The 23,404-nt window shown below is 32.3% G+C and overlaps 1 protein-coding gene across 2 annotated transcripts in view; it reads left to right on the top strand.

Annotated features, from left to right (window-relative positions):
• Positions 1-23,404, top strand: part of LOC127705580 (caspase-14-like) — a 173,909-nt gene that overhangs the window by 120,622 nt on the left and 29,883 nt on the right. The window lies entirely within an intron of this gene.

Here is a 23,404-nt window from a genome sequence, read left to right as displayed (position 1 = left end):
AATAAATAAACAAAACACAATAACTAAATAATACAGAAAAGTAAACACCAGGAAATTTAATCCGGGTTACATATTTTCCCTCATTTGAAAACTAAACAAAGCTATGATATTAAGATTAAGTGTATTATTTTGTCCCGAATCACAGTAAGTGATCGTGAAATGGAGATATTAAGGAAAAATACATATCAGGGAGACACATTTTATATGATTATTCAAATCAATTGTTACAACCCATTTAATAGTGTTTTTTTCAGTCCTATTCCAAACATAACCTGGCATTTCAGAAATGAACACGAGCACAGTTTTGGATGGGAATATCTTCATCACGGACAGGAACTTCTCATACCGAAACCTCAAATTGAACAACATATCGGCACTTACAAGTGTTCTGCAGCAAATTCAGTTGACCCAATAAAGGAAAAGTTCATAAATGTTGATATAAAATGCAAGTTGTTATATTATTTATTACCTATCAATGGAGTTTGATCACTCCCATTTCTGAGGTAACGGGTATTCTAAACCTAATACATGTTGTATATGTATTGTATTGCTAAGCATGTAATGGTGTTTGGTTTTTTTTTGTTTTTTATGTTTTGTTTTGGTTTTTTTTTCAAAATTTTGCTGTCCTTTTTTTGTATAAGAGAGATACGACAGGATTGCCGAACAGACAACTATCCACACAATACAAAATGATGTGAATGAAAGCAACTATAAGTTATCGCATGGCCTTCAGAACGATAAGCAATAATCACAACGTATAGCTAGCTATATCAGGCCCAACCATGACAGGATTTTAAGGATCTGAGATCTTAACGATTTTCAAATCTCGATAATCCATTAAAAGTATAAAAACAAAAACAATTAATAAACTACATATTACATACACTCCAAAACAGAGCAAAACAGGGTGTGTGAACAAGTAAAACGTCTCCTGTTGTGAATGTACACGTAACAACAGAAATGCAATTATGCATTCAAAAGGTCACAATTTAGAGTAAGACACAATCAGTAAATACAGATCTAAGACTGCACAAATATGTTTGTTGTTAGTTAAGACACAGTAACATGCATAATCTGATGTTCAGTAGTTGTCGTTTGTTGATGTGGTTCATAAGTGTTTCTCGTTTCTTGTTTTTTTTTATATAAATTAGACCGTTGGTTTTCCCGTTTGAATGGTTTTACACTAGTAATGTTTGGGGCCCTGTATAGCTAGCTGTTCGGTGTGAGCCAAGGCTCCGTGTTGAAGACCGTACTTTGACCTATAATGGTTTACTTTTATAAATTTTGACTTGGATTGAGAGTTGTCTCATTGGCACTCATACCACATCTTCTTATATATATATATATGATCTAACATCGTAGTCATAAAAATTGAAAAGTCAAAATTATTTTCAAAGGACATATCTGTCACTTGTTTTTTTTTTTTTTTTAGTTTTGAAATAAATTAAAAGCGTTTTTCTGTATCTGTAAACATCATGACAACGAACATGTTTTATTTATAGCTGCACCTCACTGGTCGATGGAAAGAAAACCAGAAAGTGTTACTGCTAACGACGGCGACTCAGTTACTTTTTATTGCAATGCAACTGGATTACCAATGCTAGGCATTGAATGGGTCATTAATGGAGAAACATTAAAAGGTATTTAACACACATTAAAGGTATGCAACAAACATTACAAATATACGATCTCTGGCGAACACAAAATTGTCAGTACTGTATAAAACGGGAGGAGAAAAGATACAAAGATTGATATCAAAATCCATCAATGGAATATTACCAGACAACAACATGACTAAAAAGAAAACAAATACCATTAGTAAAAAAAAAACAGTCCTCAAAACACTGCATTGAACACTTGAAATTGAGCAACAGGAACCATACATCGAGCGTGATCGTCATGTAATGCGCTGCGAAAGATTGTGCAGTTTATGTCCACTAGTGTTATTTATTTAAGTTAACATTCGATTATACGCTTATCTAGGTATGTGACAAATATTAAACATCAAACGGTAACACGTAGAAACATGTTGATGTATTTTAACAAATTAATACCATGTGTTTCTTGAAACAAACGCTTACTCGTTCTGTAGAGAAAATATAAAAACAACGCTTTAAAACTGTCTTTTTCAGTTTCCAGACATCCTGCTGTGATATTGGGAAAGATTAGAATACCTTATTCAAAAAAAGCTGTCATTTCCAATGTGAATATAATGGATAGAATGGTTCTCCAATGTAATGTTTCTAATTCATATGGATATGTTTTTGAAGATTTTTACTTGAATGTTCTAAGTAAGTTGTCATTGTAAACAAAAACGTAATACATCATAAAAAGACAAGAAAAGGCGCAACTACTTTCTCATACATATGCTACATGAGAGCGAAACTGGAAACGTCAATCATAGCGCAAAGTTCACCAACACTCAACTCTCTGTATAATTGTAGACGTAGATGAGATTGAACAAAACTAACTTGCAGTTGTCAATAATAACAAAAAGTTACAAGAATGAACCAAGATGTTATCTGTGTAAGCATTTGACGTAACGTACTACCAAATCAAAATCTTATAATAAGTACTGGTATAATAACAACAATTCCTGCACAGAGCAACTACCAACATGATAACAACTACCTTTAACAAGTAATAACACAAAAGACGCCATACGGAATGTATAGTAAGCCCGATATTTCAATAGTGTATTTGCATATATATGAGTTTATGTTTGAAATGTGTTGTGTATTTTACTAGGAGAATCCTAATATATATTTTGTTTTTAAATCTTAGGTACAAAAAATTCGAGAAACGTGTCACGCTACTATGTTCCAGGTAATATTGATAATAATTATTTTGAGTATCATTAGATTAAAGTGTTATGCAGATAGGTTACTTTTTGCAATTCAAAACTGTAATTGCAGATAGTGTGTTGGATCGATTTAAAGTGCCAAATAAAAGTTCGGGTGCACTACCTTATACGGGTATGCATACAGTAGCATAGTCTAAGGTTACCGCCAATATAATTCTTTGTTTACATAGTACTAAAAAACAAATTCATGGGTCATTCATCAATTAAGTGAATGAGTGGCAACGCATGATGGACTATAACGTATTTACAATTCTCGACATTCAACGCCATTTGTGACAAATTGCTGGTTAAAAAACAATTTATCTTTCTTTTTTCTTTTAATATGATTACATTAGCAGACCATTATATGAATTATTATTTGTATGCTCAGATTAACGAATAACTGTTTTTATCTTAAGGAAATAATGCTCGGAATACTTGGACAATAGCGTCTAGTGTTTTGAACAAATAAACAAAAATGTAAAAAATTCAGTCACGAGACAATAACCACAATGACACAAACACTAAAGAAATGATTAACTAATTATAGATTTTAAAAACGGCAGGCTCGTGCATTTTTCAGTTAGATCGTAAGATAGAAAAAGCGAGTATCTAATATCTGTAAACATGCAAAGAGGCCTTTGTAAAATAAAACATGCTGTCAAAGATTATCAGAAAATGTTTTCTACTGTTTACACATGGAACGAACATTGCACTATCATTGTTTTATGTAAAGACTTATTGTATCAGTAATTTTTTAATTAGTTTATGAGAAGAAAATTTCATTCATTACTTCTTTTCCTGTTCTTCTTATTACAAAGGCTCGAAATTGGTAGATGAATTACAACAATGAAAGCGCAGTCCTTTTCTCCTTTTTATTCCCTTTGCGCGTAGTGATTTTCCTTAAATTTGTAATCGAGTATATTCTGTCATTTTATATGTTTTCAACTTTAAATTGAAGTAGGTGTGGAATATAAGTTAGCGAGACGGCAACTAAAATACAAAAAACACCAAACGACAACTAGAGGGCAGTCTTTTTAAAACAATAAAAAGGTGTATTTATATAACAAATTATTGAGAATATTGAATACGAAAAAGTTTGATGTGATTATTCGCATGTCAAATGAAAAAAATTAACGCACACAGTGCAGATATAGTAAAGGTCTGTTTTATATCTCATGGTGCAATTTTGGTGATCTTTATTTCGTTTGTTGTTGTTTTTGTTCGTTTTGTTTTTTGTTTTTTTTTTATGGAATATATATATACTTGTATTTTACAGATATTGTAGAACGGTACATACTAGTTTTATCTCCTGTAGTTGGAATAAGTGTCTTATTAACTGTTACTTTTGTTTGTATTTTTTCTCATTTTCGAAAGCATAAAATGTCAAAACGTGGAAATTACCAATTCCAACAAAGGAACAACAGTACAGACGATGTACAAGAAAATGGATTCGACTTTGAGAGCCGACCAGTATCTTTGTACACCAGAATCGATGAAAGTGCAATGATTCCTGACTATTTTGAAATTGTGCAAATGAGAAGATGTACAAGAAACTCGGATCACTCGTCAGACAATTCTTCAGAAGAAGATTATTGCATACCTGAGTATGAAAATCCTTATACACTGATCAAAGCGGTGTCTGAAAACCACTTATACGTCATACCTAAATTCGACATAACAGAGCATACATTCAGCCTGTCTTCACTCAATGCAGCCCCACGTGACAACAAAGAATATACTTTGCAAATGCTTGATATTCAATGGACAGAAATCACAAGTACAATTAGGAGATGTACTGATTGGTGTGAACAGTATACTGCTCGAAATTCTATGCAACTACAGCACAAAAAACGGAACAGTGACGAACCAAACAGAAACGCTCGGGTATTGGACGAGACGGATACAATAGAAGGATGGACGAATTTTAGGGATAATGGAGTTTTTAATCGTCTCTTTATCGAAAAATTTCGTAGTGACGTGTTTCTTTCTACTCCGCGCTTAGATGAAAATAGCAAAGAAATTATTGGACAAGGCTCAAAAAACAAAAGAAAATCGTCTTGAACAATTTTTTTGTAAAGGTTTACAATGACATCTTTTTATAATGGTACATGTAATAAAATGGATTTGCCTATTGTATACCAATCAGTCAAAAATAAAAATGATAAAGATTTTTTTAGATTCTTCAAGCAAATTATGATTTTTTTACGATCTAAGAGGACCAATAGGACACGTTCGAGAGCCAACTACTCCGAATTGGGGATGCAAAAAAGTGTAACTAAAAATAAAGTCACAAAGTAGAACAGACTTACGTTGTAAGTTTGGTTACTTGTCCAAATCAGACCACAATACAAAATACTAATGTATGTGTACTGTGTTTTGAATGGCATCAATCCTGCTTACATTCGGGAACTAGTCAATATACACGTGCTACATCGATCTCGCCATACAAGCTCTACACAACTACTTACTGTTACAAAAGTGCGGACGAAGACGTACGGCGAAAGACAATTTGATTGGGCAGCGGCATTTCTTTGGAACAATCTAACAAATAGTTTGAAACAATGCAAGTCCCTTTAGTGCTTTAAATCTCAGCTTAAATCTAATTTTTATCGCATTGCTTTTAGAAAAGATTTTTATTTTTGTGTGAACCCCCTGAGGGGTTATTAATGAAACCCATATGCAACATATGAGTACCAATTATCAGGAATGAAAATAAAAAGATAAGTATCTAATGTTTAAACTGTAGGGAATGAAAAAAATAGTTGCATAGATATAATTCACAAGAATTTTGAATTGCATTTCACAAAAAACGTAATTAATATTTTACAATAATTATGATGAGCTACGTATACGTTACTCATTTTACACAATTTACGTTTGATTTTAGAAGTCTCGGCTTATGTTTTATATAGCAATAAAATAGAAAGTTAGACTTGAAGAAGATATTGATTTGATAAAAAAAAATGCCATTAGTAACTACTTGACGTTTGTGTTTATTGATAGTATATTTTCACTTTCTGGAAAAGATGTATTAACAGCTATACATAGGAATGTATGTTAATTAAATTTTATTTCTTTTGTTTTTTGTTTTAATAGTTTAACCTTATAGCACCTTAATCTTAACCTTAAATGATTGTGCGACTTTCAAAATTGTTTGCATTGGGTTGACCATCTCTGCCATACAAACGACTTGCCGTTTATTTACATCATATTACTATTATTATTACAACCTGTTCACACGACACAACAAAATCGGATTTAGCATCTGATTTGACATCAATATATGTTGGCGTTGACACAAATTCCGTAATGAATGGCAATGAATCCGAAGTCAAACCACTTGATGTAGGCAATTTGACATCCGAATAACATTAGATTTGAACATAGAAAAAATATACGTGATGACGCAAATGCATATTCTTATTCAGAATGTCAGTGCGTATGGTTGCCATTTACCATTTCTTGTGCAAGAAAACTACGTGCATACGTAAACATTGATTTTCCTCGTGGAAGGTGATTTTTCGCATTTCCTATCTAAATCTAGGACACGGCAGTAAGAGCTTGACATGTGATTTTGAAGCATGATCATCATTGAGGTACTCTGGCATTAAGTTGTTTTTGTAATATTTTTTCTATCTTTTTGAGAAATTGTCCTATTATACACTTTGAAATTTAAGAAATACGAATGATAACCCGAGGAATAGATTACCTAAGCTGTATGTGGCAACACCTTTCGGAATTTTGGGTCCTCAATGCTCATAAACATTGTTCTATGTTTGGCCTTGTTTTACTTTTTTAATAAGACCGTCACTGATAAGTCTTTTGCAGTCAAAACGCGTGCTGGCGTACAAAACTTTAATCCTGACCACGTGTCCATGATGAGTTTATTGATTTTTACCAAACATTAACTTTTTATATAAATTTCTTCTTTTGAGTGCATGTTCGGGTATTCATGAGACTTATGAAAATAAGATATTTTTTTCTTTTCAAAACCTTTCAAAAGGTTTTCCTGTCGATTTTTTTAATTGATTCAAGTAACTTCAGGAAATCCTTAACATTTGAAATTCTTTGTCTGACCAAAATAATTGTCGGTTTATAAGTGGTCATATATAATGAAGCTTGTGTGTTACTCTCAAGAACAACATACGAGATATTCTTATACGTTGCATGCCACAGGGTTACACTTCACATGGAAATTGGACTTTCAATTACTCTATACATGTACCAACGCTTCCACGAGTTCAGATAGCTTTAATGAGTATAAGAATACTTTGAAGCATCCAGGAAACAAAATATAAAGATATGAAAGATAAAGTAATCGCATCCAGATTATAAGGCAAATTGAGTGCTGAACTTTATATCTTTATCGGTTTGCATAAATTGAGAACTGCAATAGGATAAGATCTTTGTACATAAAACACGGAGAACAAATGATGTACACACAAATAGTCCAGCCTTAAAAGGTAATTTCAAATGGAAGCTGTATACAGTTTTCTATTTAGAACTAAAATCCAAAAGTGGTTGTACTTGACCTTTGCAAGAATCTACACACAATAACATATTTTCAATAAAGGTGTTTAAATATCCTAATTACCTCATTATATTAACAGTAAATTATTTCAAATCAAAAGCAAAAATAAATTCAGCAAAAAATATTTGGTGACCAGTCAGCGGTCTCGGGTTTACGTATTGCTTTCCTTTTTATAAAGAAAGCAAATTGTTTCTTTTTACTTGTTTTGCATCTAACTCTTAATGCAAAATTTTGTATTTTTTTATGGTTTTTGCTTGTTTCGCATGATTTTAGGCACGATTGTTTATTTTTAATATTTTGTTTTAAAAGGTATTTCCGTATTGACCTTTTTATGGCAGGCATTTTTGTTGTATTTTTATGTCACTGTTGATATGAACATCATTTGTGTGACATATGCATGATATCAGATTTTTAAGATAGTTACAAAAACATAGTATTATGGAACAAATTTCCATATAGAACAAATATAGGTACTTATAAAATTCCTTTACCTAATTGTTTATAACGGAATTTGGCTGTTCAATCTATACCACATCTTGATAATTAAGCGTCTAATTATCTTTAATAATATTTATATCGTACGATTTGAAATACATTTGATGTGTTATTCCATGTTTTTAAAATGAATGCCAGGTTAAATGTATGCATGAAAAAGAAAGAACATTTAGTTAAGCTAAAGTACATGATGTTATCAAAAGTGGAAAGCCCTAGATAAATAAAATCTAACGTACCACCTCTCATTAGAAAAAAACTAAAACAAACGAACAAAAGACAACATAAAAAAATCAATTGCTAGGCAACAACACAAATCTTTAGTAAATAATAAAATAAGAAAGAAAAAACTAACAATTTAAAAGAAAAACACAAAGAAAACATCAAATATGAAATCACACTTAAATTATGAAACCATACAGTATAAGCAGTATGCAAGGTATTTCTGTAAGCTGACTATTCATCACATTTCGATTTAATTGAGAGTTCATTTTTTCAAAATATCAATTGATAAATTACTCTTATAACCATGATAACAAAGAAAGTAAAAAAGTTCCAATTATATTAAACAAAATAAAAATGTATTAAATTAAAAATAAGTATTATGAATGCGCTTACCTGCTTGTAATTGAATATTAAGAAAACTTGACAGACATGCCGTTAACGATGCCATTTTAGACGTTAATATCTCACATTAAGGAAATCGTTCGCTTGATACCATTATACATGTGAACATCTCAAGTCCAGACAAAGTTATTAACAGAGTTATAAGTTGAATATAAACTATACATTGGATTACAGTACTTCTTATATACAGGGAAACAAAAAAATAATAAATATAATTCTCTGAACAATATCTCACACGTGACGATCATTGTGATGTACATTTTGTTTGTTACTATCTTTAAAATCGTAAGTTGATGTTAACATGAACATTATTTCTTCTCTCACCATAACAAGCATATGTAGTCTTCCAAACCGCTAAAATATCTTTGTCACATTAGGATTACCATACCATATCTTTATATATCTTTATTCTCAAACAGCCAATGCATAAAATCGGTACAGAGATACAATAACATTTAAAAAAAAACACAACAAAAAATTTACAATATACAAACTATACATGCATATACAACTAACGATTATAATTATGAAACTTACAGAGAACTTAAGAAGATTTACAAACCAGGAAAACAAACACAAGTATTTACATATTTGATATATGTGCAAAGTTTCTTTAAAATTTCCTTGCGATTACTGGACATTAGTTCCTGAAATTTATTTGCAGTATGTCTTTTTGTAAAGTTAGTATTTATTCAATGTTTACGCTTCTCAGTTTAAATGCATTCAAAAATATAGTGGTACCGGTCACCAATTTGACTGTTATTGCATAAATTACAAAATTGATTTTGTCGTTCTATGTTTTGCCATCAACCTAGTTCTATTGGCAATTTAGTATTTTTTGTTCTGTATTTGCAGAAAATGATAGCATTTTTATCATCTAAAATATTGCGGTTTTCCCAAATTTCCAAAGGTACTCGAAGGTTAAACAAATTCCCGATCAAGTTTATCAGAAGTTGATACGAGTTGTTACACATAGTCACTTGGATGGATAGTTGTCTCATGAGCACTCATACCACATCTTCTTATTTATGTTGATACGATTGAGTCTAACTTATCGTTTTACGAATAAGGAAGTGTTATAGGACTTCCAGCGACCCACAGCATGGCAACATGTTAACAGAAATTCAAACGAGAAAAGCAAACAGCATGATTTATGACAAAACAACGAGCAAAAAAAAAGGATATAACAGACAGAAACCAATGTCAACCACTGATTGGCAGGTCATAATTTTGGATAATCACTCATATATTGAGTTCAATAAATATCTGAGAGCGCTCAATCGTTCAATAACATGGGACAAGGGTGAAATAATAACACATTAGAACAAGTTTTAGAATAAAGTTCACCTTAAAAATTCGTACAAATCACAAACATAGCTCACATAAAAACAAAAGACACATCATACCAATCTTAGTGTACTCGCAGTTACTGAAAGCTATATCAAATCCAATTACAGCAACTAAATTCATTAATTGTTCTCTGTTGTTTACTGTGTGTCACAATGTAAATATGATTGTGCTGCTATAGCATGTAACTACTGCTATGCATTCATTCATTCATAATATCTAAATTTATAAATGATATAAAACATATTCTCCCACGCAAAATTCTACTTGCGGTTTGCAGGTTAAAAGGGAAATAATTGTCTTGTCCGATCAATCGGCTATCAGTTAAACATTTTCTATATAGATACAAGGGGGAGAACAAAGAGCGTTATAATATATGACGTTGACGAAAACAAAAGACAATATGGCCATACAAAAAACGACAAAAAGACAAACAGCAGCTCACAAACCATATACAAAAAAAAAACCAAGAGATTGAAGAACTCCCAACCCACCAAATACCGGGCAGAACTCAGAAGTAAAATGTCCACGGCTGGAGACAAATGCATTTTTCTGTGTTTGTGACCCAGATCTCTTAAACCAAGATACTTCACATTAATGCTGATTCTGATGTTCTACAATATCCATAAGCAGACTACCCGATGCAGTATTTATATTCATATTTGTTTTTTTCAAGAGAGAGGCTACATACGGCATGTCCTCTGGGGAGTTAAATGACTTATTTTAAAAGTTTAAGTCAGGACATTTATAATTTGTAATCTGACATATGTGGCTGATATTTTACACGAAAACTTATAGTTGCAACAAAGTCCCGGCACAGCAGATTAGGGTGACTTGTTGAGAAATACATACTTGGAAGCGACTACCTGGCAAACCTAAAACATCATAAACTTATATTGTTGAATTTATTGACATGAATATCAATGCGCGGTATTGCAATGAAGATGTATAAAAAATCCGATTACGAACCTTTAAGAAAATACATAATTAACAAAAAGCAGAACAAGGGACAAAAATAAACAATAGCACAAATCACCGATGCTATTAAATGTCATATTTAAACCTGTATTCGTTTCAACACAACAGTATTGTATGCATTATTCAAACGTTTTCTCGATTTACAGTTGACACTTTCAGATGTTATTGATTGTTACTTGATACATGTACCTTTAATCATATCTAATAAGACATATATAGTCTATGGTTTTATCTTTATACATTGTAATACATGTATACTGGAGGAAAATGATGTTCTGGACGAGACTTTCAGGTACAGGCGGCATGAAACCCCTCTTGTGTCCTTGTTTGTTGCATGACAAATATTAAAGATACTTAAAACTCTCACAAACTACCAAGAAAATTGGAAAAAGGTATAGTATTCCTCAAACGAATCTTGAAAAATAATACCCATACCTACATGCTATAAGTATAAAAAATCCAGATTAGTATTTTAATATTTCCTGATTTCAATGGTGTTCTAAAAAATCAATATACATTTGTTATATTTCGATATAGGGACGCACGAACATATTTGCTCTTTTATTTAAGATTTTATACCTCATACAATTTATACATCCCTGGCTTTCAAACGTTTGTGTAAAAGCGTTACATGTAAAAGTAAATATATATCTAGAAAAGCATGTCGGACGGAAGAAAATATGAATCGTCATATTTCCTGTATGTCTTTTTGTTAATAAAAACTCAATCTGACTAAAATACAGCCTTGGGTCAACACTTCGTTTACGAACCGGCAACGTTACGTTCTACTTCCTGTTGAAAAGACCTCTCGGGATCATCTGATTTTGTCATAATGATACACATCTTCGAAAATTTAAAGGCTAAAATGTAAGTGGCTAATGTACTAGTTACAAAACAAACGAGAAAAACAAACATCATGATTTATGATAAAACACCGAGCGAAAAACGGTTATAACAAACAGAACCCAACGACAACGAATGATATACAGTCATGATTTCGGTAAGGCGTAGAATTCTCGTTTTTACAAGGAATGGATAACTACTTGAATAAACGATGCATCATGTATCTATACAATAATATATGAAAATAAGTTGCTAATATTTATATTAGCTATTTGCAACATTAAATACTGTTACACTGTTTTTGTTTCAAACTGAGCTGCTTTCATAATTTATTTATAGGATAAATACACGGTTCAATAAAGTACACAGAGAATTGAACCGTTACCTTTTAATAAAATTGTATTTTAAAAGTCTTTAAAATGTAATTGATAAAATACATTCATAAAATTCATTTCGGAAACGATGAAATATATCTCGTTCTAAAATATCCCGGTACGATTACTATGCGCTTTAAGCTTGCACTTATCTTAGGAGTTGTCGGAACCACTCACGTAAATCTGTAGCATAACTATATATATATAGAAAAATGCTAATTCACAAAATTCTTCGAATACGCTGTTGAAACACATTCATAATATTCATTTCCAAAACGATGAGTTATATCCCGTGCAAAATTAAAATAACTCTGCGTTTTAAGCTTGCACTTACCTTGTGGGTGGTCAGAACAACCCGTGTAGATATACAAAAATCCGAATTAATAAAGTTTACGACATATATAATAAAATAATGTTTGACAAACCGACAAAGGAATAATGCTATTGTTATCAATTTTCAATTGAAAGATGCTTCAATACACGAAACCTGTAGCTGTGATCATTCGACAGCATTTATATCTTTTTCAACTTCAGAACATATTCTCGTATATCTGAGCGACCAAAACCGCATATCAAACAAAAACAATATGGAAAGACTATCCCTTTAACAGGCAAATAATTGGAAAAGCAAAATAAAGATAATATGTGGGCAATTGTTTTATAGAGAGGCATTAAGCACCTCATTATTTTCATACGAATAATGCGTTCTGATTAATATTTTCGAATATGCACAAGAAAACGTTGCGATCTGTAAATAACGTCCTGAAAAATGGATAAACTACTAATGACGTAAAGTAATTCAAATGTGTTGTATGAGGAATGTTGAACAACTAACAAAACTCTTCAGATTCTGAAACGATTTATTTGATGTAAGGGCTTGTATTCCCCAATTTTTCAAACAAAACTACTAGATGTAATTATTTTGTCTACCTTTTTCAAGGCATTTATGATCTCCTTAGTTTTTTTTTATTCTGGTTCTTGTTGATCAGTCTTTTTTTGTTTGTTTCATGATGTTTGTCTTTTTGTCGTTTACCGTGTTTGCCATGGCGTTGACAGTTCGTTTTCGACTTATATTGTGTGTGAATTTGATTATCCCTTTGCTATCTTTCGCCTCTCTTTAAGATACAGGACAATGATTGCCTAGCATTTTTATTAGATGCATGTCTTACTTCTGATTTGTTGAACCTAAAACAAAAGCTGGTTGCAAATTATAAAGTCTGTGAATTTGTTTTTACTATTGTAGTCTATTTCACGTAGCAACAAAAACAACATAAACCGTTTTGTTTTTATATATATATATACTATACTAGCTAGTAATGACATTTACAAATGTAGTTTTTGACTGTATGGGATGTACAAGTACTCATTTCTAGCTTCACTCCTACCCCCCATTCCTTGATCTACTTTGCAGAACCTACAGTTGCATGTATCAATTCCTAATTTATTCTCTGCACAATGCAAAAATAGTCACTGGACGATCAGCAAGCGACAAACAATCAATCTCTGTTATGAATGTTCTTTCGTGTGTTTGTGATTTATTTCTGTCACGTAGTGTTTTAGCGATATGTTTTAACATTGTCACAAAGCGGGAGGTTTGGCATGCCATGAAACCAGGTTCAACCAACCATTTTTTCTTAAAATGTCCTGTTCCAAGTCAAGAATATGGCAGTTGTTATCAAATAGTTCGTTTCTATGTGTGTTGGCGTTTGTTTTTGTTGCACTTAGATGTTCCTGTGGTTCCTTTGTTTTCCTGTTATAGTTGATGTGTTTCCCTCGGTTTTGGTTTGTAACCCGGATTTATGACTTTTGAACACAGGTAATCTCCTGTTGCCTTTATTTATTCATTTGATATATTTTTTTTATGGGTTTGCCTTCATCAGAAACATCCAAACCTTTAATTTCGAAGCCATTTATATATAAATAAAAAAAATAATAAAGCGTGAGAAACTATACTAACTTTTTACTTTTTATTCTCGTATTATAGTCTTAACAATGACTAGACCTACATTATTTTCAATTTGATGTTACATTAAAGATATTTTTGTTATTATTGAATGATTAATTCCCATCAACATACTAAGGAAATTGCGTCCTCTAACAGAAAATCAATATGCGGAAATGATTATATTAACGCGTTCATATATCGCTATTTATGCATCACTGATGATTGTTCCAACAGGCTCTCTAGATAATATGTTTTGGAATTTGCTATATTATGTGTGCATGTGCCGTTTATCCACCAGCGAGGGTTCGATTGATCAGAATTGCTCTGAAAATGCAAGGTACGAGTCATTAGTTTAACAAAATATTCTCATGTTTTGGTAAAAAGAAATTCGGGGATTTGGTTTAGTTATAGAATCTTTATATATTTTAGAAAATAGGTGCAAAATAACCTTTATACATAGTAAAACCACCACTACATGATTTCTAATAGTATGTGTTTGTTTATTTACATAGAGTTTTCTCTATTTTTAATGTAATTTAATGGAAGTTTCATTTGAAATGTGCATAACTTATCACCACAGGACATTAAACAAGCAAAAATCAGTCAATTAAATCGATTTAGTAAACGAAGATTTTTAATAGAAAATAACTTAATGTTACCCATGTTCAAATTTTGAAAATGCATTTTGAATATGCAAACATGTGAAACGAAGGGAACAGAAAACCCGAGACCGGGTACGTCGACAGCGAAAATGTTTCTTACTATATACGTCATGACTATTGTGGTATCTTAAGATCATGTTCACTTAAGGTATTTATGAATCCGTTACTTTCAAATGTTTATAGTTTGGGTGTTCCAGATGAAGGTTAATCTAGAAAAGCGCTTTGAACGCACGTACATATAAAGCGTTTTAAACGCACGTACATATAAAGCGTTTTGATTTTGTTTTTGAGACAGCTTAACTTCGTACAGTTTACTCAATGTTTGATGGATGGAGACCATAAAAGTTGCGTAAAGCCGGTAACACACTATTTATTTATAACCCTGTTGGGGCAGTTTCTGGTTTAAAAGCATATACTTGTGTTTTAAGTATATTCAACGTTAACATAGAGAGTAGAAAAAACATATGTTGATATTATTTATTCATTGCATTTGAGGATTGTGCAGTAAATCTTTAGATTTTCTAAATATACTTTCAACAAATCTAAAATCTTTTAAAAAATAAAGTCATCTCCATAGTTGGCCTAGGTCATAATTGGCACATGTTAAGAGATGTTGAGTTTTGAATAAGCCTCAACTTTATAATTGTCTTACTTACAGCGCAGATGAGTCATTAAGATGAAGCGCGTCTGGTTTATAAATGAATAAGCCTGAAATTTTTGATGCATTTTTGAAGTTATATTTTGTTTCCAATGCATAATCTAAGTAATTACATGTTTACAGTTCGTGTACACTTTGAATTAATACACTCTCAACAAACACTTGTTATCACAGTGTAGCCAAGTACATTTATGATATCATATAAATAAAGTGACAATTAACAACTCATACTTCAATTGATACGACCAGGAAATACAAACTTCGGAATGTATAATAAAAGAAAGTATCGTAACGGTTATAATCGTTCGCTATTGATTTGACATTTGTTGCATATCAAGTTTAACTAAAACAAAATTCAACGGATATCCTATGCATAGAAAGTTGTACGTGTTATATGGCAATTGTACAAAGTTGACAAAGCGTATCAAAGGTTATTGATTCATATGTCAGGCATAATTTTAAATTCATCGAAAATATTTCAGCAAAGCTTTATATGGAATAAGGAAATATCACATAGTAATAATATCACGGTGGGTAAGGTTGTCCTGCGAGAGAACGTTCTGTGCTGGTGATTCGGTCCTGACTGGTGCTGGTGGGTCCTGATTCTGTGCTGGTGGGTTGTTTACATTGTACCAGAACGGCAATAAAACAACCGTTCTGTTGTTTAATTTTTCTCTGATACTTCCTAAGTACCATGCGAGGAATGTATCAACGATTTTTTATTGAAAAAGTCGTGCAAATTCGCCAAACGAAATTGTCCTGACGATGTGCTGGTGGTTAGAAAAACGGTCCTGGTTCTGTGCACCTATGTCCTGGTTCTGTGCCTTTATATTTTAGTTAATAGTGGCAAATATTCAAGATCATTGATGCAGAAAATTTGTATAATTGAAAGAAAATATACCTAGCATATATTTGGTGGATATTTCATATGAGCCGGGCTAAGTTGAGTCTGTTTTTTTTTATTTGATTTTTGAGAGGGGGTGCAAGATCTTTCTGTTGAGGTGTTTTGGCATTTTTAAACTTTTGTTAACTGTTATTTTGAAGATACACGTGCTGTTAACTGTTATTGACTAATTAGCTGTTATCTGTTTTCTTAAAATTGACATTGTTGTGAACTGTTATTATGAAAAAAAAATACCCCTGTTTACTGTTTTTTGATTTTTGAATTCACTGTTTTCTCATTTAAGATGATTTAAAATGCTGTTATCGGTTATCAATATTTTAAATTTACTGTAATCTGATTTGAGCAAAATAAAAAAAATATTGACCTGTTAATTGAACCCCTCTTGCCCCCTTTTGAGATAAGAAAATATGCATACGATTTACGGAATTACGATCCTTTTGCATGACCATCAAAATACGGTGTAAAATATCCAATACCTATATAAAAAAGATTATCTAATATGTTTGCCAATGGAAAAATTTCCATCAGAAACCAATTGAGCTAGGTCTTAACAACTATACGTCACCGTACGACCTTCAACAATGACCTGAAAAATCAAAATGTAAAAGGTTTTGCATAAAAATGGAGAGCATAAATATAGAATAAAGGACTTTTTTTCTAATAAAATTGAGAATGGAAATGGGGAATGTGTCAGAGACAACAATCCTACCAAAGAGCAGAAAACAGCCGACGGACACCAATGGGTCTTCAACACAGCGAGAAAATCCCGCACCCGGAGGCGGGCTTCAGCTGGTTCCTAAATAAAATGTGTACCACTTCAATGAAAATAGACGTCACACTAAACTCCATAGCATATAAATGAACAAAAATTAAAAAAATATATAAGACTTACAAAGGCAAGAGGCTCCTGACTTGGGACAGGCGCAAAAATGCGACGGGGTTAAACATGCTTTGTTAGATCTCAATCCTCCCCCTATACCTCTAGCCAATGTAGAATAAACAAACACACAGCAATACGCACAGTAAAACTCAGTTTAAAAGAAGTTGGAGTCCGTATCAGAATAGGTAACTAAAGAAACTAAGCAAAATGACAATGATACATACATTAACAAGGGACTACAAACAGTTACTCCCACGCCAGCTCCAGACCTCAATTAAACTGATTGAAAGATGATGTCTTCATCATATTAAAATCAAGCACAACCTAAGTTGATCAGGGCAAACTATCAGGTGAGTCTGAACATTTCTTAGATGAGTTTAGATAATACATTCAGTGTAGCCTAAGCATCCTGAATATTGTTTCTCTGACACATTTGTACGATACTGTAGATACTTTTCTTTTTATTCAACCAAATCAATCTCAGCCTTGTTTCTGCGCGTAAGAACCATGCGTCCTCAGCAGCTAAACTCAGATTTCTTTGTAACAATTTAGTGTTTACTAAAAGGATGACAATAATATTGCGGTTTTTTTTTTTGGAATAAGGAAGAGGGAGGTCACGGTGAAAGTTATAAAGCTTGGAATAGTTTTGAAATTATAAAATTGTTGATAAAAATTAATTTGATGCAGATGATCAAGAATGAGTTTATTACTGCAGTTGATATTTTTACCCTAAAGATTTAAAAGTTGTACTTTAAAAGAAAAATGTATCTATTAGCTATTAAGCATCATTTGCTGTACCTTTAAGCCTCTGGTCAACATAAAATTATTGTCTGATCGGTTGTCAGGGGGAATTTCGAAAGTTCAATAAAACATTAAAAAAAATATTTAAATATTTTATGGAAGGGCAGACTAAAATTTGTCAGAAAATGAAAACTAGATAACCTCGATAACACACACAAAAATAAAAGTTTTAAATTATGCATTTTAAAGATCCAAAAGTAAAGTCTGTTGTCAAGGATTTTTGATAAAGAATTAAGGGGGAGTAAGTGAACGATGTGTCCTAATTTTCTATTTTTAAATATATTTCCTTAATAACAATAAAATATGCCTACATTTTAATTGAAAATGAGTGAAAAACTAGTGAACGAAAAAAAAAATACGAGACTAAGAAATACATTTTTAGTTAAATATTAAATTTGTAATAGCACGAAGCTTTTAATTTGTGTGTTTCAAACACACCTTCTCTGTAGTAATGACTCGTTACAAAGGTATTTCACTTCATCCATTTATTTTATTTTTTGATAAGTACTGTGCATTCTCAGTATTATTATATTAACATGTAGCCTTAATATAAAGAAAAAGTCGAATCTAAAGCCAGATATATCAAACATTTTATTTTTATTTTATTTTTAGACCCCCCCCCCCACACACACACACCGAAAAAAATACTGTTGCCGGGGCAGAGATGCAAATTAATGATCATTTTTTTATCTCTTCGTTCATTTTTTTTTCAGTTGAATTAATGCTTATGCATCTTAAAAACCCAGAAGTATTTGCACCTAACAAAATCGGCTGTTTTGTTAAATGTGCAAAAATGACAATATTTCGTAGCTTCATACTACCAATTGAATATAAACAAGTATATAAGATGCAAACAGTCTTAAATTATACACCTACATTTAACTTTTAAAAGCTATAAAAACAGTTTTAAACAATCCAAATATACAAACTTTACAAAATTGGTTTAATTTCAACTGGTTATCAACCCGTTTCGATCTAAGCTCACCTGGATCAAGGGGCCGTGTGAGCTATTGACTTGGCGTCCGTAATTAAAAAAAATCTTCTCTGAAATTGCTTGACCAAATGTTACCAAATGAATTTTCCTGAGTGAATCTAGGAAAAACAATATTCATCAACAAACATGACCACTGTTTGTTAAAATATAGTCGAGTTTTTAGTTTATATCGCAAAAGTTCAAGCAGTTAGCATGGTTAGAGCAAAACTTACCGAGTAAAAATATTCAACAGGCCAATGTCTATCTACCTTGCCCTTTTCAGAAAATTCAGATCAGATGCCGAAACTTGGTCCAGCAACATTTATCAGCAATACAAGATTTTGACCCACACAGTTTCCATTCAATACAAATATTCTTGTTGCAATGAATCATTTTAAATGCAAAAATACCAGTTGCAGCCTTTAGTTTGTTTATTTATATGTGTGTATAGATTATCGGGTTTTCTACACATTGATATCGTAAAATATCAACCGCGAGCCACAACGTGAACCTTTTTGGCGAGTGAGCGCAGCGAACGAGAGAAAAGGCTTCACATTGTGTCGAGCGGCAGATATTTTACGATATCTATACGAAGAAAACCCGATTATCTGTTTATCGTTCTATAACTGGTCTTTTCCCCCACCTTAAGACAGTTTTACGCTAGACGAAAGCAAGCTTGATAACGTCTCCTCTCACATTGTGACGTCGCTGATAACTTCTCCTCAGACATTGTGACATCGCTGGTAATGCCTGCTCTCGTCTCAAAGCCGTGATACAAGAATTACGGAGCGACTGAGCAGGGTGATATAGGCGTAGGGAAGGGCGATCGATATGAATATATGAAGGAAAGCAGGGTCACCAGGGTGTGAAATTCATGTCATCTGAAATAGATACTATGCATAGATCTAGAAATCGACAGATAATAATGACATTTAAAAAAAATACTCTCTTGTATTCGATTTTTTTGCAGTTTTGTTTTGTCTAAACAAATTGACACACAAAATGAATATAGTATTGTGGAACTTTTTAACTTAGAATGTTTGATACATTGGTAACACCAGTTACTAGGACAATAATCCTGTCACGTATGAATTGGATAAAACGATGAAAATATGAAAGTTTACGGGCGGTAGGTGCAACAGGATACCGACAGCTCACATGGCTCGTCAGGGTGGGAGCTAAAAAGTGGATCAAAGTCCATGAAAATTTGATTTAAAACCTTTATTCATTCCAACAAATTATTGAGATTTTGTTGAGGAGTTTTACCATTTACGGCAATAAGAAAACTTTCAGAATTTAATGCAAAGAAGGTTTAAAATCTTTCGCCAAAAATACTATCAATTTCTTCTTATCCTATGTTAACCTCCATGCAATCTCCATCCCTTTATGATCAATTAATTGAACTGTAAAATACTACCTAGTATCTTCCACATGCCTTTATAATGTCTGATGTATACATATTTATGACAATAACTGTTGTGAGCACAAGGTTCACTGCACAGTTTTAAAGTTTTGCTAAAACAAAAATGAAAAATGTAAACTTAAGTTTTGCGAAATTTTTTTGATGTGTACCGATTGAGATTTTAATCTAAGAGAACATGGTTTATCTTTTAGTTGAACTAGCTTTCAGTAGCTGCGAGTACTCGTGGTTCCATAATTTGTGTCTTTATGTTATCTTTTGTGTGCTAAGTGTTGTGTTGTTACACCACTGTACCAATGAAGGAGGAAAGGAGGAGGGGTTGGGTGGGGTGTTGAGCGCAAACAAACATGTTCAGCCCTGTCACGAGTGCCCAAAACCAGTGGTTGTCGATGCTTGCTATCTGTCATGTTTGTTTTTTTGTTCAAAGTTGTATTTTAAATCAGGCCGAAGGTCTTCATTTTTTAATCGTTTACCGTGATTTTTATAGCTAGTATTCGTTATGGTTTTTGCTCATTGTTGAAGGTCATACTTTGACTTGCAATTGTTCACACTTGTTCCATTCTAGTAAGTTTTTATCAGTCATGTATGAAAAGCAAGTCTAGGTCTTTTTTTTTGTCCAGTCGAAATGTATTGGAGACAGTGTATATATTCAGGAAGAAATTAGAGGGACCAGTAGTAAGATCATCTAACCTCGTATATTTTACTGAAATAAACCAGTCAAACGTTTTTTGTCGTTATAATATACATGTCGCTTAACCTTAAGCACCTTTTAAAACTGTTTTAGTTAGCTCATTATGTAGAGATCCATCAATTTAAGAGCATTTAATATCTTATATAAAACTATTCTAATTAGATATATTTTCATCTGATATCGGACGGAAGATGTTGCCCTTTTATGTAATATAAGTTACGATTATTTGAATACGCTTATTAAACAGACAAATGGATGCACAAAAGTAAAAATAGGAGTCACAAATCAGATTGATACAATTATCTGCCCAATTTTATTGATTCTGTAACGTTTGTTTCAAATATAACCAACTGTTTACCCAAAATCAACAGCACCGTATCAGGACCCACCAGCACAATGACAGGACCCACCAGCACAGAATCAGGACATGTCTAAACTGAGAAAATGCACAATTTTAATAAATTGCACAGGTTTTTCATGAAAAATTTTGTCGTGTCAATTTGGGTATAGAAAGCGGACTCCAGGAGCATTTTTGTTTTATTTTTGCAGTTCTAGATTTTTCTAAAAATTAGCACTTTTGTGTTACGCGTACTGAAACTGTTTAGAGGATCACATTTGTAATTGTTTGCCTATAAACCCATAAGAAACAAAATGAAAACATCTCAACTGTTTCCTTCCATTTTTTAAGCGAGAAAACGTCAAAATTTGTCATTTTCGTCTTTGTTTATATATTTTTAATGATCACCAGTACCAGTCAGTACCGAATCACCAGCACAGAACGTTCTCTCGCAGGACAATCTTATCCACCGTGAATATGAACGCAACATTTTAACGACAAATTCATTTAAATAAACCTTTATACATTACGTCAATTGCGATTACTTTATAAACAATTTACTCTTTTTAAATACAGAACGAATAACACAAATAAAACAAAAATAAAACAATGATGTTCATCAAAACGATGGCCCTTTGAGCATTAACGGTATTGTATTTGAAGCTCTGCGGACGTCAATCGGTAGTTTTACTGTCGCAAATTGAGTTTACTAAGCGTCGGCAGGTAAAAGGAGTTTTGCGACAGTAAAACTACCGATGGACGTCCGCAAAGGTTCAAATATAATACAGTCATCTCTGTTTTAATGCAAAATAAACAAACTATTCAATCTAGCCATTATGCCGGTGTATAATTTTCAATAAACGAAAATTCCTCGTAATGATGTAATCTTCTTTGGCACCTAAACGTGGTGACGTCATAGGTATGCTTCCGTTGTTAAACGTTAATACCATGCGTTATCTGGGTTCTAGTCTGCATCAAATGTAATAAAATTTGATAAAAAGGATATTTCTAGGTCAAAATTTGAGTTTTTTTGCTATCAATAGAGATGTTACGTGTCAATACATTCCGCAATTTAAAATGTCGGCTTGCCTTAGTTACAGACACGGAAGTAGTGAATATTACGCTGAGTGTCATCAAATCAGAAACATTGATACAAAATAATTGCATCAGAATCGCATTTCTATACGTGGAAAGTAAAATTTATCAACGTTTTTAAATGCGGACAGTGCCCAGTATGTAAACAGATCGGAAGAATTACAATTTAAAAGTAAAATGATGTGATAATTTTTATAAAGAGACGTCCATAGCAGCGACATAATCAAGCATTGAATATACTTAAAATGAAAATAGTAGGATACAAATACATTTGTAATAGGCGAAGAAACAGAAATCAAAGGCGTCAATTCGTTGAGGACGCTACATGGACTCGAATGTTGAATCTATTGTTTCAAAATAAAAATAAAACAATGTTTCAAGTTTAAGAATACACTATGTACGAAATTTCAGTAGAACTACTTTGTTGAGCTTTCAATATAAAGCATTGAAATTTACACTTCAAATAGGCCAAACAATCGTGAATTTGGTGAAATTTGAGATAATTAAGAGATAAGTGTATTGTATTTTAAGCTTTGCGGATGTCAATCGGAAGTTTTGCTGTCGCAAATGGGGTTTACCTGGCGATTAACATGAACAAAGCTTCAAATACAATACAGTTATCTCCATTCTTATGCAAAATAAATACAAAATTCAATTTAAGTCATTATTTCAGTGTAAAATTTTCATTAAAAGAAAATTCCGCGAAATGATGTCATCTTCTTTGGCCTCTAAACTAGGTGACGTCATAGGTATGCTTCTGGCGTCAAACGTAAACAACGGGCGTTTTCTGGCTTCTAGGCTGCCTCAGAGTGTAAAAAGAAGATTTCTAGGTGCAAAATGCGAGTTGTATTGCTTATTATTGGAGAAATTACATCTCAAAATATTCCGGAATCCTAATGTCGGCTTCCTTAGTTACAGACAAGGAGATATATAATTTTACGCTTACTGTCATCCAATCAGAACCATTGATACACAATTATTGTATTAGAATCATAAGTATT

Source organism: Mytilus californianus, unplaced genomic scaffold, assembly GCF_021869535.1.
Source record: "Mytilus californianus isolate M0D057914Y unplaced genomic scaffold, xbMytCali1.0.p SCAF_6, whole genome shotgun sequence".
NCBI classification, from domain to species: Eukaryota; Metazoa; Mollusca; class Bivalvia; order Mytilida; family Mytilidae; genus Mytilus; species Mytilus californianus.
Note: the sequence above shows the minus strand (reverse complement) of the source record. Positions and strands in the feature narration are given on the sequence as shown.